We start from the raw sequence: 16,032 nt of genomic DNA on the forward strand, positions 1-16,032 counted from the left end.
GTGTGACAATCTCCCCAAATCCTCCTACAGGGAAACCAGAAGTAAAACATTAAAACAATTTTGTTGCTATAACTCTTCTCAGTGTTTCTCTTTTCCTTGAATATCTTTTGGCATGACAGACTCTCTGCCAGACTTCCTGCTGTTTATAATTTAGAAAAAGCATTTCTTAACTTTCAAGTTTCTTGCAACTATTTTGGTTAACTCTCTTGTGTATCTTTTGGTTAAATCTCTAATGTATCTTGGAATTATTTTGATATGCCTTGCTTTGGATTTTATTTTAATATTTAGTATTAACAAATTTACAGTTCTTTCTATTTTCTTAATAAATCTTCAAGTTTCTGAAGGATGCCTTCTTGCTTTTAGCAATCTCTGATATCATGCTGCCTAGCCTTGCAGGCTCCTTCTTGCCCTTTCTCAAGCCTTTACTAAGCAGGAAATATTTGTTCTCTGCCTTCAATGAAGTATCTTAATTAGCATCTGTGCCATCTGCCATGACATAACTCTTAATGATTTCTTCCAGATTCTTCCTTAGAAGGAGTCCTTGTTTGTACGTAACTCTCTTTTCTGAAGTTGAGCGTAACTACTGAGAGATCTACTGGCTTCTGCAGTCCTGCAAGGATATTGAATCTAGAGAGAACTTCAGCTAAAATAAGTTGCACCACATCCACCTAGCTTTTGCTGCTTCTTTCATGGGATCCTTAACTATCCAATCCATAAAAAATCAATAAGTTAGTCTCTGCAGCTTTCTAAGAAAACTCATATTTTCTTTAGTGTGCTGTATTTGTTACTCTCTTCAGTCTAATTTTCTTTGTAAGACTCAATCTTCTCCTTCCAACATGTTTCTATAGTTTCTCCCCAGTAGGTGTGCCCTCTCAAACCACGTGCTCTGCTTCACCTATTGCCTTTTTTCCACTCTTTACTTAGATTCACTTTTGATCTCAATTTAAATGTGAACTTTTCTTTACAGCCTCCTGCATTCTTGAGGTCTCCTTGGTGTATCTTTAGGATGAACTTTCTCCTTGCAGCATTTTTGCAGTTACATGTGAAAATATTCCCCCTCAGTTACTCTACAAAACAGAAACAGTCTCTGAAGAGATCCTGGTCTGCTGCACCAATGTTGTCAAACACCTGCTGAGGACAACTGTTAAATAAGTCACTCTTAAACCTACAAAAGAGCAATGGTACTTAAAACCAGACAACATAAACTGAGCTTTCTCTCCCAGTCACTCCATAATTTCAATCATGAGGTTTACACTCACAGCGTCTTTCCTGATATCTTTGAAATTTTGCCTAAGGGTCTCCTGCCTCCTGTTCTTCTGTCACAGGCACCCAGAGGACCTCTGTCCCCTGTCTCCTCCTCACTGCTGGTATGGTTCCTGTGCAGCTGTCTCTGGTTGGCTTCTGGGTCTGCCAGGTGCCTGAGAAACCCATGTGTGGAATAAGACACCTAGCTTCAGTAGGAGCACCAGGGTAGGATCATACCCTTCCATCCCTAGACACCAAAACTGGCACAGCTAAGCTATCCTGTGGACAGGCTTATTTGCAAAGTCATTGGACAGCTTCAGTGTGGACTGAGAATGTATCCCCTAGTAATAACAAATCTGTCCCTTGGGAATGTTCTTGCTATGTGACACTTGGGGCAACTGCTTAAATGAGAGGGCACTTTAAAAACATCCTGATCATCAGCAGATTTATGAAGTCTTTTGCTTCAGCTTTACAAAATAGCTACTTTAACATCTGTTTCTCTCATGAAGCAAAGGAAATTGATGGTGGTCCTTGTGTTTAAAAAAGTTCGGTAACTGAATTTTCTGTCTTGTGGACACACCCAGAATTGTGTCAGCTTTTTGTTTTGTAAGCTTCATCATTTCAAGCACATTGGTTCTTCAGATAGCTTTTCAGATGCCAAATAAAGAAACGTCACACTATTGTACAAGCAGTTCTGCAGGTACTTATATACATAATGCTCAAAAAAAACAAAACCAAAAAAATAAACAGACCCTGGTACTTAAAATCTGTCATTATAACATTACCTTAATTGAAAAATTTCTGCTGCTTTTGTTGAAACGTTTAGCCTAAGATAATGGGAAAAATAATTTTTTTGTTGGCTTTCATGGCATCAGCATAGAGAATTAGATAACTGTCTCCTCTGGTTCTAAAATATATGAAAAAATATTTCAGTTCTAATTATTTGCAAAAACTGAAAAAATTCTGAAAAAAAAAATCTGAAATCCCAGTAGCATTTTATTTTCCTGTGTTGAACTGTTATCTCAGGGGAACATCTGCATAATATGCAGATATCAGCTCAATGTATATCACAGTACTGAATACTTACCTCAAGACTTAACAATTTAATTCACAAAGGTCAAGGAACCTAGGTTTACCTCAGCCCCACTGCTGGCAAAATAAGACACAATATGTGTATTCACATGTGCATGTTTACATGCACTGAAATTTGCTGTCCAGCAGGAAACCCCCAGTTAACATGGAGTTGTAAACTACAGCATGTGATTGATGAAAACCATGATTTGGAGTGTCCTCTGCCAACTATATCTGCTTCAGCCTACATCTCATATGTTTATTATTTTTGCATTGCACACATACTGTAAAACATGTCCTGGAATGAGGTCACTATTTTTCATATCTGTTGCGTTTTTCTGAAGAAAATTTTACATTGTTTCAGGTGATTTTTGTACAATAACATTTTCACACAGGAGCTGATCTAGAACTTAGCATGGCAGAAAAGTATTAGCAAGTAGTAATTAATTATTTCATGAGACTTTTATTGGGCTATTTTCAAATATAAATGAATGCATTCTGTTCACAAAAAATAAAATAAAATAAAATAAAATAAAATAAAATAAAATAAAATAAAATAAAATAAAATAATAAAATAAAATAAAATAAAATAAATAAAAAACAGAGATTTTCCAAATATTACTAGATGATAATGAAAGTGCTCAAATTATCATTCTGAAATTTTCTTACTATTTTGATAATGTCCCTTCATTAAACAACTCTGAATATTAGTCTGAAGGAGTAAGATCCCCAGTTTTAAAACACAGGCTATCCAAAGAGTGTACATAACCAAACCCATGCAAGCTGTGTGTCCAAATATATGACTCTAATGACAAAGAAATAAAGTCATATTTAAAAGTCTTTAAGCAAACCATAAGATAAAATTTGTGGGAAAAAAAAAAAAAAACACAGTCATCATTCTTCAGCAGATACAAAGGTTTCATTTATCAACTGCACCAGTGGAAATTGCCCTCTAGCTTTCCTTGAAAAGAGAGTCAAACCATGAGATGATCCCGAGTTTTGCCAATATGGGAGACTAATATTCTCTTAATTAATTCATTTGATTATTTCACAAAAAAACTGTAAATTTATTTATGGCTTCAGAGTCACATGCAAAGACAGCACTCAAGTTTTTTTCCAAAATATACAACATGAGCATCTCCTGCAATAACAGGACTTGGGGCACTTACTTCAGCAGAGCTGGCATTCATCAGCAGGTAGGGATGCGCATGCGTGCACACACACACAAACACACGCATACACTTGTTAGTACACTAGAGCAGAGCAATACATTTTTAAAACATCTGCCTATTACAAGGTTAACCCACATGTGAAAAATGGCTCAGATTTTCCATTTGTTGTTGCTGTTTTTGAAAGAACATTTTTCTCTTAGTGAGCACTTAATAGGTTCCAAAGAGCAATGGAATTAAAGAAAAAACAACTACAACAACAACAACAACAACAACAACAACAAAACTAAAAAACTATAAATCAGATACACATGACTGGATTTAAGATGAATGCTTTAAGTGAATGGGGAATCACATGTTTTACTTTTCTCTTAAAATTACACACAGGCTAATGGACTAAGAAAAAAGGAAAATATTTTTATTCAAAAGAGTGCTAGCATTGAAATTTTCAATAACTTGATAACAAATCACTGCAGTAGATGAATAAAAATAACTGTTCTTAACTGTAAACTGTAGATTGTTCTAAGGAACAACCTCTTATCCCATAACTTTTCAATTTTTTTGTGATCAATTGGTATCATCTTCATGGCCTTTTCAGTACACTAAAAGCATACAAACAAACAAACAAAAAAGAACAACAAAACAAAACAAAACAAAAATCAACAGCAAAAATAGTTTTTGAATAAAATGAGACAGTTGATGAAAGATTTTTGTGTAATTTGGGAAACTACTATTATTAGACTACAATCCTTTCATTTAAACATCCAAATTTTAATTGCTAAAACTTACTGATAATAAAAAATCTATCCCATTATATATTTAGATTTCTTCATGTGGATATTAAAATAAACTATGTTCTGAAATTAAGAGTTAAAATACCTCCTCTTGTTTACCATACATATTTGCCGGTATAAATATACTTCATCAGTTTACAAATTACAATATTTATATTAAAGCTTTTGGTCAGCAAATCATTACAGCTTAACATGAACGAATGATTTCTGTGTTTTGGTTCTGTCTTTAAATCACTTTTGGAGATTATGAAAATCAGCCAAAATGAGTGACTGCAAATAATATAAACAAGACATTTATTTAGAAAAATAAACTGGGAATGCTGCTTATCTGTTAGATTTCTCCATGAAGTATAGACAAATGGCTAGAAAAAAATTATGTCAAATACATATTACAAATGACTTCTTTTCTTTAACAGTAACTGGGACTATGTCAGTGTTCAACAGGAACGGTTTGGATGTATACTTCAATAGATTAAATTTCTTGGCTGCTAATATGATAAAAAATGGATGGTATTAAAAAAGATTATATCCCCTTTTTAAACACACCTTATAACGTTGATGCTTTTTCATATATATACATATATATATATGTATGTATATGTATGTATTTATTTAAACTTAAGAAAGGACCATAGTCCTTTCAGTGAAGAGATCCCCATAGTGAAAGAGCGCACAAATGTTTTTCTTCAGTTCTAACTTTTATATTCCTTTTGGAGCCCCAGCAAAATATAGCTTGTTGTGGTCAAAAATCTCCTGGGGCTGTCTGTGCAAACAGTGGCACACATCATTACCCTGAATGGAAGTGACAGTGCAAATACTAGAAGTGCATTGAGATGCAATCTCTAACAGCTGAACTTCTTCAAAGTTGGGTGGAGGACAGGAGACAGCATCCTTTTAAGCAATTTAACATCACTGATGCCCTGTTCCTGTATGGCTTTGAATATGTACAAGGGATGACAAAGATCTTCTTTCCCCATAGACAGTAACATTCCTCTGTTGCAGTAAATGCATTCATATCCTGCTATCACCTAAGTGCTTCATTTCTCCTTTTGGCTACATGTTGAAATATTTTTGGATGCTGGCTTGACCCATGAAAAACTCATCGTTTGTTACTCTGGTTGCTCAGCACAGAACTCAAGTGTCAGGCTTGGAGAGCAGTTTCTGAAATGGGGCAAGATGTTTAGTCCTCTTTATTCTTCTTTTCCACTAAGTGGAATTTAAGGCTGTGGCTTTTGCCAGGACTCAGCTTGCAGCTCTCTGATCTGAGACAGTTGACTCAATGCAGATTACGCTCATGATTCATTGTGCTCTGACTTGAAGGGCTTTCCCATGCTCCACGGAGGGTCAGGTTCCTGATTACTTTTCAGATCTGGCGTGCAAGAAGTCACAATGATGAAACTGATATGCAAGAAATTAACTGACGTGCCTCCATATACATATTCCTTCAAGCCTGAAGGTGCTGTGAAAAAGAAAAGAAGACAAGGACGAAGTTATAAAAATGTTACTTTAAATTGATAAATTTAGTAGTAAACAAAACAGAAGTTTGAACAATCATTCCATTCTTCATGTAAACAAGAGTTCAAAGAATTGTGATATTCTGAACCTTGACATTTATAGTCGTACTTTGTTATTGATACAGGCTTTAGTTCCCTGCCAGGGCAAATGGGTTGAGGTTCACTGGTATCTTTGGAATCACATTAGATTATGCCACTTGAGAAACTGATCATTACTGTCCGAGATCCTGGGGTATATACAGGTCTTGAGGTGATGAGTTTTTAGGTGCTAACCTCCCTAATGCACCAACTCAGTTTAACAATATGCCTAAGGGCATAAAATGAAATGAACTCAAGATTTTAATAAGCAAAGAGCAAAATATTATGCATTTGAGGAACTTCTAGAATTGAAGTTTAATGGAACTTGAGAATCTGGATTATAGTCCCAGTTCTCAAATTAAGTAGGAAGCACATTTCATCAGGAGTTTTTTAACCTGACAGACAAATTTCCTAATCATTAAAATACTATGCAGTATTTTGCATTGGACCCTAAATATTTCCTTTTGTGACACTGTAGCAATTTGCATAAAGCACTAAAATAGTCCTCGAGGCAGTGAAAGAGAATAATGCTCCAACTCATTGCTGAGGTTCACAGTCTTATTGTGTTTACTTACTTTATTTATTAGACAAGATAAAGCAGCATCAAACAATGAGGCCATGGGATACTTACCTGATGGTAGCAAGGGCTACCTTGGTTTACCATTATAAACTAACATTTCCTGAAAAAGGGAATGAGAACTTCCTCTTCCAGTGTTGGTGATTTACACCTAGAGATGCCCTACTGCAAGGAGAAGGAAAATTACTTCTTTGCCATTAGTCTTATGAATCTAGCCCTTCATTAACATTTCCTCTTCTTTCATAATGACTGGCCAGTTTCATCTGATCAGCATAGCAAACAAAAAAGGAGAAAAGCGACGAGGAGAGGACACTCGAGGAGAGGAGACTTCAGGAGAAGAGACTCAAGGAGAGGAGACTTGAGGAGAGGAGACTCAAGGAGACTCGAGGAGAGGAGAGGAGAGGAGAGGAGACTCAGGAGACTCGAGGAGACTCGAGGAGAGGAGGGGAGAGGAGAGGAGAGGAGAGGAGAGGAGAGGAGAGGAGAGGAGAGGAGAGGAGAGGAGAGGAGAGGAGAGGAGAGGAGAGGAGAGGAGAGGAGAGGAGAGGAGAGGAGAGAGAGAGGAGAGGAGAGGAGGTGAGAGGAGGGGAGAGGAAGGGAGAGAAGAGGAGAGGAGAGGAGATTTGAGGAGATTTGAGGAGATTTGAGGAGATTTGAGGAGATTTGAGGAGAGGAGAGGAGGGGAGAGGAGGGGAGAGGAGAGGAGAGGAGAGGAGAGTAGAGGAGAGGAGAGGAGAGGAGAGGAGAGGAAAGGAGAGGAGAGGAGAGGAGGGGAGAGGAGAGGAGACAAGAGGAGACGAGAGGAGAGGAGAGGAGACTAGATTATCTTAGAGGTCTCTTCTAACCTGAATGATTCCATGTTTCTATCTATAAATAGTGTTTATTCTCTGTTGCTAAACAGTTATTCCTCAAATTTGTTCTGAATGCAGAATATTTAAAAATACAATGTTGAATAGTTACCAGCATGAAAAGCAATATATTATTTTTATGTTTCTCTGGGCTGAATATATGCTTATATGAACATATTCTGTATCATGTCTACAAATCCAGTAAATAGCATGGCAGGTACACTTGGATTCCTCTACCATCTCTCTAGTTCAGTCATTAACCCACACAAATTGATTTACTCCCAGTTGTATGACCATGACATCCACCTTAATTTCATCAATGCTCTTCCAAAGAAGAAAAATCTGCCTTTTGTTTCTTAATATCTCTGCTAAAAAGCACGAATTGTATTGCTGTGAAAAATGTGATGCACCTCTTCAAATTAAGTAAATAATTTTTTCAGATTAGAACGTTAATCTGAAGCTTGCTAAGTGAAGAATTCTGTAAGTGGGGAATGTGCATTAAAAACAGAAAAATCAGCTCCTCTTCCCACCCCTCCTAATAACATAATAACACATCAATAACTACAAATCATTGTCATACAGACAAAGAAGTGAGGAAAAGAGAAAATAGGTCAGTCCTTGGAAAAATGTGTTCTAGTTTTTATTTCCATAGGTTGTAGTAATTTGTCAGGGAAGATCTACATTCAAATAACGACATTTAATTCATCATTATAAAATCCCTTCAACAGAGCCTGACTTGTCAATATCCTCATAGTGCAAAACCACTGTCCTTGCAAGGGAGCAAGGGTTCAGACAATCTACAGGAGACACCTTTGTTCACTTACATTCACTCTCCTCCCCTTTGCTTAGTTTTTGTGACATCACTGGATCAGTCTTCCTTCTACAGTATCAGTATTCAGTTCAAAAAAAAAAAAAAAAGAGACCCAAAGAAATCAATGTCTTTGTTTTCCCCATTCAAAATCACATATCTACTCTTCTTAATTATATTTTACTTCTATGATTTTCTTATCACAAAACCATCTCCTTTTGCTTTCCCTCTGTTTGTCACACAGTTTTCTTGAGAACTGAAAGTGGGTCTAGTCAACTCTACCAAGACATCCTTCCATCCTTCTCCTCATTGTGGCAATGACGACAGTGCCACTGCACAGAGTGCTATGCAGAAGCTGCAGATGGAGAATATTAAGAAAAAAAGGCTACTAAAGAGATCTACCCTTTCACCTCAGATCTATGAGATGGCTATGCATACACTGGTTAGTATGAGTTGCATAGTTGTATACAGGTTTATTACAAAACAGGAAAATTATAGAAGAGAACATTTATTTAATCTTAGTTAAATAAACAAATTTAGTTTAAAAATACAGAGATACTCAGATTCAATTCACAATATTTAAAGAATAATAAATGCACTTTTATTCTATAGTGGTATGATAGGAATATATCAAACAAGTGATATAGAAGACATTTATCAAATTTTAACTGACAAGTTCAATGGTGACTGCCAATGATCACAGAAAATGACACGGTAAGTGCAACTTTCTATGTCACATCTAGTCCCATTTATTAAGAAGAAGAAAAAAAAGAGTAATCAGCTTCACATTCAATTGAGAGAGATGTACTTGATTAATACTTAGCTATACAAAACCCCAAATCATTTTAAAAGCCTGATAAAAGTACCTGAAATAGTAGCCTAATTAAAATCACCATTATTTGGACCATTTTAGCACAAACAGAATAATTTGGACATATGCTGTTAACTGGAATAAGTATACTGGCAGTCAGAGCACCAGCTAATCTATTATTTGTATTCACATACTGAGTATGAGAAATATTGCTAGTTAAAAAAAATAATAAAAAATCAGCTGGTAATAAATCCTGCTAAACTTATTGCACATATTTTCTAGATACTATTAAATAGTAGTAGCATCTATTTCAGCTACTCATTTACACTTGAAAGATACAGAAATACTTACATTCAGATATAGACTACTTTATCTTTTTTTTTTCTGTATTTTCTTAGTCCTTTCAAATCAGATGTGTTGCTGTGAAACTTCTTTCAATGGAAGAAGGAATTATTGAAAGGGAAGGTGATGTTTTGGAGACCTTTTGTTTGGCTGTTGTTAATGTCCATGAAATATATACCATTCCTATTTTTTTAGGAATAAATTTAAACAATGGATTTCAGAAGATAAGCATTTTCAGTCAGAAGCCAGACCATTTCAGATAAAAGTGACTACAGTAATTCTGCCAAGTGCAAGAACAATGTTTTTACCAAGCATTTTACTTCTCCATTGACATTTTAGCTACAGAAAGCCCATGCTATCTTTTTCTTTTTTCTTTTTTTTTCTCTATGATAACACTGTTGAGATATGTTTGTCAGAAAAACCTTAACAACCAAACATAAACAGTGCAGAATGTTAACAAATCCACCACAACACTTTCTTCTAATTCTTCATATTTTTTTCTCATACCTTCAGTATGCCAATTTCTGTGTGATAGCCTTATCCTGCTGTTTCAGTCTGTAAATATCTTATTTGCCAATGAAAAAACAAGAATTCCCAATTGCTTATTGGATTTGTTTTTCTTTCTCTTAAAGATTTGAAGGAGATTGTAAACGATGTGCAAATTTAAAATATCTAAAATTATATATATATATTTTTTTCTTTACACATTACAGTTTATTTATATTTTGACAGCATGTACTAGTTTCTACAGTAATATTATTCTTATCATCTTATTAATCTTTCCTAATGTGATTAAGTTAATCATCAAATCCTTTGTTGTTCTACCCCTAGAGCTTTCTCTAAAAGCAGTTCTATATATAGCACTATAAATCTACTCCTAAATAGAAGTCTTCAAATTATCACAGAATCACAGAATAACAGAATCGTCTAGGTTGGAAGAGACCTCCAAGATCACTGAGTCCAACCTCTGACCTAACACTAACAAGTCCTTCACTAAACCATATCACTAAGCTCTACATCTAAACGTCTTTTAAAGACCTCCAGGGATGGTGACTCAACCACTTCCCTGGGCAGCCCACTCCAATGCCTAACAACCCTTTCAGTAAAGAAGTTTTTCCTAATATCCAACCTAAACCTCCCCTGGCACAACTTTAGCCCATTCCCCCTTGTCCTTTCACCAGGCATGTGGGAGAATAGACCAATCCCCACCTCGCTACAGCCTCCTTTAATGTACCTATAGAGAGTGATAAGATTGCCACTGAGCCTTCTCTTCTCCAGACTGAACAATCCCAGCTCCCTCAGCCGCTCCTCATATGACTTGTTCTCCAGACCCCTCACCAGCTTCACTGCCCTTCTCTGGACTTGCTCGAGCACCTTGATGTCCTTCTTGTAGTGAGGGGCCCAAAACTGAACACAGTACTCGAGGTGCGGCCTCACCAGAGCCGAGTAAAGGGGGACAATCACTTCTCTAGCCCTGCTGGCCACACTGTTTCTTATACAAGCCAGGATGCTGTTGGCCTTCTTGGACACCTGAGCACACTGCTGGCTCATATTCAGCCGACTATCAACCAGTACTCCCAGGTCCTTCTCTGCCAGGCAGCTTTCCAACCACTCATCTCCCAGCCTGTAGCTCTGCTTGGGGTTGTTGCGCCACAGGTGCAGGACCTCGCACTTGGCCTTGTTGAACTTCATACAGCTGGCCTCAGCCCATCAGTCCAGCCTATCCAGATCCTCCTGCAGAGCCTTCCTTCCCTCGAGCAGGTTGACACATGCACCTAACTTGGTGTCATCTGCAAACTTACTGAGGGTGCACTCAATCCCCTCATCCAGATCATCGATAAAGATATTAAAGAGGACTGGCCCCAGTACTGAGCCTTGGGGACGCCACTAGTGACTGGCCTCCAACTGGATTTAACTCCATTCACCACAACTCTTTGGGCCTGGCTATCCAGCCAGTTTTTAACCCAATGAAGCATATGCCAGTCCAAGCCAAGAGCAGCTAGTTTCTTGAGGAGAATGTTGTGGGAAACGGTGTCAAAAGCCTCACTGAAATCAAGGTAGACCACATCCATAGCCTTTCCCTCATCCACTAAGCGTGTCACCTTGTCATAGAAGGAGATCAGGTTCGTCAAACAGGACCTACCTTTCATAAACCCATGCTGACTGGGCCTGATCGCCTGCTTGCCCTGCAAGTGCCACTTGATGACACTCAAGATAATCTGCTCCATGAGCTTCCCTGGCACTGAGGTCAAACCAACAGGCCTATAGTTCCCCGGGTCTACCCTCCGGCCCTTCTTGTAGATGGGCATCACTTTCGCTAGCCGCCAGTCGACTGGGACCTCCCCTGATAGCCAGGACTGCCGATAAATGATGGAAAGCGGCTCGGCCAGCTCTTCTGCCAGTTCTCTCAGTGCCCTCGGGTGGATCCCATCCGGCCCCATCGACTTGCATACATCCAAGTGCTGTAGCTGGTTGCCAACCATTTCCTTGTGGATAGTGAGGGCCACATCCTGCTCCCCATCCCCTTCCACCATGTCAGAGTATATGATGAAAATATTTATGAAATGCACTTTTTGAACTGAACATATACTGCTTAAATAATGTGTTTGTAGAAGTTTATTGTCTTTGTGTGTTTGCACAACAAAATGAAGACCATCAGAATATTGGCTTTGAGAGATATTCTACTATATATTTATACACACATATATATAAACATTAATAATAATAAAAGCATCATACAATGAATGCAAGGGGCATTATGCTTGTCAATAAATGAAGCACATTTTTTCTATGTTTCCTATGAACTAAGGACCAAATTGCTGTAGTGTTTTTCTTAAAATGTCCAAAACAGTTCAGATTTGAAAGAAGAAATGTGTGGGACTGACAACAGGAAATTAAGGCTTTTTTCTTGGTACTACTTGTTACCAACACAGCTGAAATCTAGGCAACTAAAGTTACCAGTGTATCTTGACACTGTAGAAGTTGATATCCTACATTAGGAATTATCGCTGTTAAAAATATAAAAATGCTGACTCCAAAATGTTAAAAAGAAGAGTGGAAAACTGGTAAAACTCCTGATGATGTATTCTGGGAAACTCTGGAATAAGTTTTAAATTTCCTCTGACATTTTTTTTTTGGCTGAGACATCTCTGTTCTGCATCTTCGACCACTTGAAACATTTTTATCACATCATTTTTCTTGACACGACCTTTTCTATTTTCATTAAACTTTTTTGGTCACTCATCCTCTTATGTGTTGGAAAATTGCGACAATATTTTAAAACATGTCTTATGATAGAATTGGTCATGCCAAGGGAGAACACATGGCTAGGAAGCCTATTTCTCTTTTCATTTGTTTTTGAATATGTTATGACACTTCTTTCATGAGGCAAGTACTCACTAAAGACTTTTGGAAGAGTGTTTCTTCTTCATTTTGCCCCTGGGATACACATTTACTAGTACCCAGAACAGCTATCTTCTCAAACCATTAGCTTTGGATAATATTTTATCTTGTATTTGACTATCATGCTCAGAAAAAGCAAGAAATTATCCACAGAGAGGCAATCAGCTTCTCTGTGCTAGCACACAATACAAAATCTGAGCTATCTTTCTTTGCAAAGGACAAGGCATAGATCTTGATACCATATTAAGCAAGTAATGAAATAAAAATATTAAGCATATAGTAGCTTTGTATTTGCAATGATTTGCAAAAGAATTTCAGATCTAATGTCTGCTGTTGGAAAGTTTCTGTCAATGCTGGACCTATTACTTTGTGGGTAATATAAGTACTTTTCCACCACTGCCCTGCATTTACTGAAGGTGCCTTCATACTTCCTGTTTGTTGGCAGACACTCAAAGAGTTGGAAGATCTGATAGGTTAGAAAGTGCCCGCAACCCTCAACACCCCAGCATGTGTCAGGTTTTTTTTTTTATTCTGTAAAAAATAATATTTCATTTGGTTTACTCAGTCAATTCCTGAAGCTGAATCTATAACAGAAAACAGGACACATTTATCACAAATTCACGTGAACATACACTCATTGAATAAAAACAAACAAACAAACCAAACCAAAACAAAACCAACAAACCAAAAAACTTCTTTGAGTATATGGCATAATCTACACACCAGTGGAAGAAGCCTTTTTTTTCCCTCAGTGAAAAGGACGTTCTTCACAGAACAAGTGCAAGTTCACATAGAATAGTTAAATGCTTTAAATGATTTGTACCTGGTATTATTTAATAACTTCAGGGTTTTGTGTTTAATTTTCAGAGCTTAGATATGTGTTTTTTGTTTGTTTGTTTGGTTTTGTTTGTTTGTTTTGTTTTATTTTGTATAATTATATGTGTTAAAGTGACACATGAATAATTTGAAAACCATTCTGCCCAGAATATATCTTCCAGGTATAAGGTATATATCTTGACAGGTATAACCTTTTCTCATTCAGCCTGGAGCTAGGAAGGAAGGATGATAAGTGAACTGGCAGATTTCCACTTGTTTATTTAGGAAAAAAAAAAAAAAGGAAAAAAAAGGAAAAGGAAAAGGAAAAGGAAAAGGAAAAGGAAAAGGAAAAGGAAAAGGAAAAGGAAAAGGAAAAGGAAAAGGAAAAGAAAAGAAAAAGAAAAAGAAAAAGAAAAAGAAAAAGAAAAAGAAAAAGAAAAAGAGAAAGAAAAAGAAAAAGAAAAAGAAAAAGAAAAAGAAAAAGAAAAAGAAAAAGAAAAAAAAGAAAAAGAAAAAGAAAAAATAAAAGAAAAAGAAAAAGAAAGAAAAAAGGTAAAAGAAAAAAGGTGAAAGGAGTCATGTAACACATAATGCAACTATCAATACTTCTGCTTTTTTGACATTTATTGATCCTTTTATTTCAAATTACTCAAGCAATCCACTAGTCTTGTAGGATTAGGCCTACTTTGCAAGCCAAGAAGACCTAGAAGACATCAGAAAATATCTGTAAATATTTTGGCACAGCCTTTCTGTAGGTTTGCCTATTGAGGGATGAAATAATTAATGATTCTAACTGACAACATGCTGTTTTCTAACAAATGTTTGATGGGATTTACTTTTTCCTTTGTCATTTGGCACAAACATTTTGCCACAGAAGACTGAAAATGATTTTCACTGCCAGTAGAGATGTGGAGATTACCAAAACTGTCCTTTTCTCCTGAAACATGCTAATATGAAAAAGGTCACAGCAATTCTGTGGTATACTAGTTGTCTAATATACTTATACTCACATTTTCATTACAAAATGAGAAGGTTTTGTGTTATGGTTCTGGAGAGTGGGAAATACTGTTCTTGTAGCTAGGAATGCTTAGCTGCTAAAAATTATTGAGTAGCTCACAGCTGAATCTTGGTCAGAAATCAACCAGTGAAAGAAAGGCCCAGAGGCCATACAGCAATAGGAAGGTGTGTAGTGCAAGCTACTCTGCACTCCAGAAGCCTCTCAGAAGACTTCTGCATCACCGGCTCTGGACCTTTTCCAGCACAACAGAAAGGGTAACATCTACCACTTGAGACTTCATATGTTGGAAAAAAATAAAAAATAAAAAAAAATGAAAGTACCACACACTCATTTACCAAGATTCACCTGGCTCCTTTCTAGAGTTCCCAAAGGGAAAAAATAAAAATAATAATAATAAAAAAAATCCTCTTTACCAGGAGGAAATTAAGTGGACACAGAATAAGATATTTAGAAAATATAACTGAATATATTCTTAGATAGGAAGGTGAAAACAAAACAAAAATTAAACATGGCTAAACATCAGTAAATTACCTAGCACCTTCACGTTATTTTAACTTTCAGCAACAGTATATGTGAAAGAGATCAGCCTGACATGACATTTACATTGAAGAAAGATGGAAGAACCTCCTTATGGAAAGTGCTACTTATTTTCTGGAGAAGGACAAATTCTATTACAAATATGTCCTTGTTTCAACTGGGATAGAGTTAATTTTCTTCACAGTAGCTGGTATCATGCTGTGTTCTGGATTTAGGAGGAAAATAATGTTTGTAACGTACCAATGTTTTAGTTGTTACTGAGCAGTGCTTAAACAGAGTAAGAGGCTTTTCAGCTTCTCATAACACCCAGCGAGGAGGCTGGGGGTGCACAAGAAGCTTGGAAGGGATACAACAAAATACATTGTACAAATGTAACCCTTGATACAGCTCTGATTTGTGAAGAGTTATGTACACTATTAGAACACACTTGCTTATAGTTTATAAAAAGACATACAGAATATGAGAAGCTAAAATTTTTGCAAATATATACAAAGTTTACAAGCTTGAATTTAAGCAGCCAATTTTCTTCAACAGTTTCTTCAAATAACTCTATATAAAGATGATGCTCTTGTACGTCCTCTCTCAGAACCTATTATGGGCTGTCTTACTCCCACTTACCTACCACTCCAGCTGTAACAAACCATGTATGACTGATGTTTAAAAGGCAGAAATATCAGAGACAAGCACAATTAATGTTTTCCTTAGGTGTTCAAAATGATGTCTTCGAATTTATTTTGAGTAATCCTAAAAACGAGCTTTCAGAATTGTGTTATGTTGGTGTGACAAAGCATCACATCTGAAGGAAAACATAAAATTTTGGGGTGTTTCTTGGAAGAAAATGAAGATCAACAGTTCAGCTTCTTGTTTTGCAGGTCTGCCATGGATCACCTTAATTCCACAGTCTGTTTAACCATTTTGAGCTGAATGCCCAGAAGTCTAGACCTGAATGAAACAATAATTTTTGATAAATTTAGCGATGATGTATTTTTCCTCATCCACCTC

General features: G+C 36.6%; 1 long non-coding RNA gene across 1 annotated transcript; it reads right to left on the reverse strand.

The window, feature by feature from the left end:
* Positions 1–2,763: 2,763 nt before the first annotated feature.
* On the reverse strand, positions 2,764–9,350 carry LOC126913635 (uncharacterized). The gene is made up of 4 exons (XR_007709205.1): positions 9,267–9,350; positions 8,121–8,176; positions 6,503–6,613; positions 2,764–5,738 (listed from the first exon to the last, which is right to left on the reverse strand). It is a non-coding gene; the product is annotated as an uncharacterized LOC126913635 (long non-coding RNA).
* Between the last annotated feature and the right edge of the window lie 6,682 nt (positions 9,351–16,032).

Source organism: Cygnus atratus, chromosome Z (assembly GCF_013377495.2).
Source record: "Cygnus atratus isolate AKBS03 ecotype Queensland, Australia chromosome Z, CAtr_DNAZoo_HiC_assembly, whole genome shotgun sequence".
Lineage (NCBI taxonomy): Eukaryota > Metazoa > Chordata > Aves > Anseriformes > Anatidae > Cygnus > Cygnus atratus.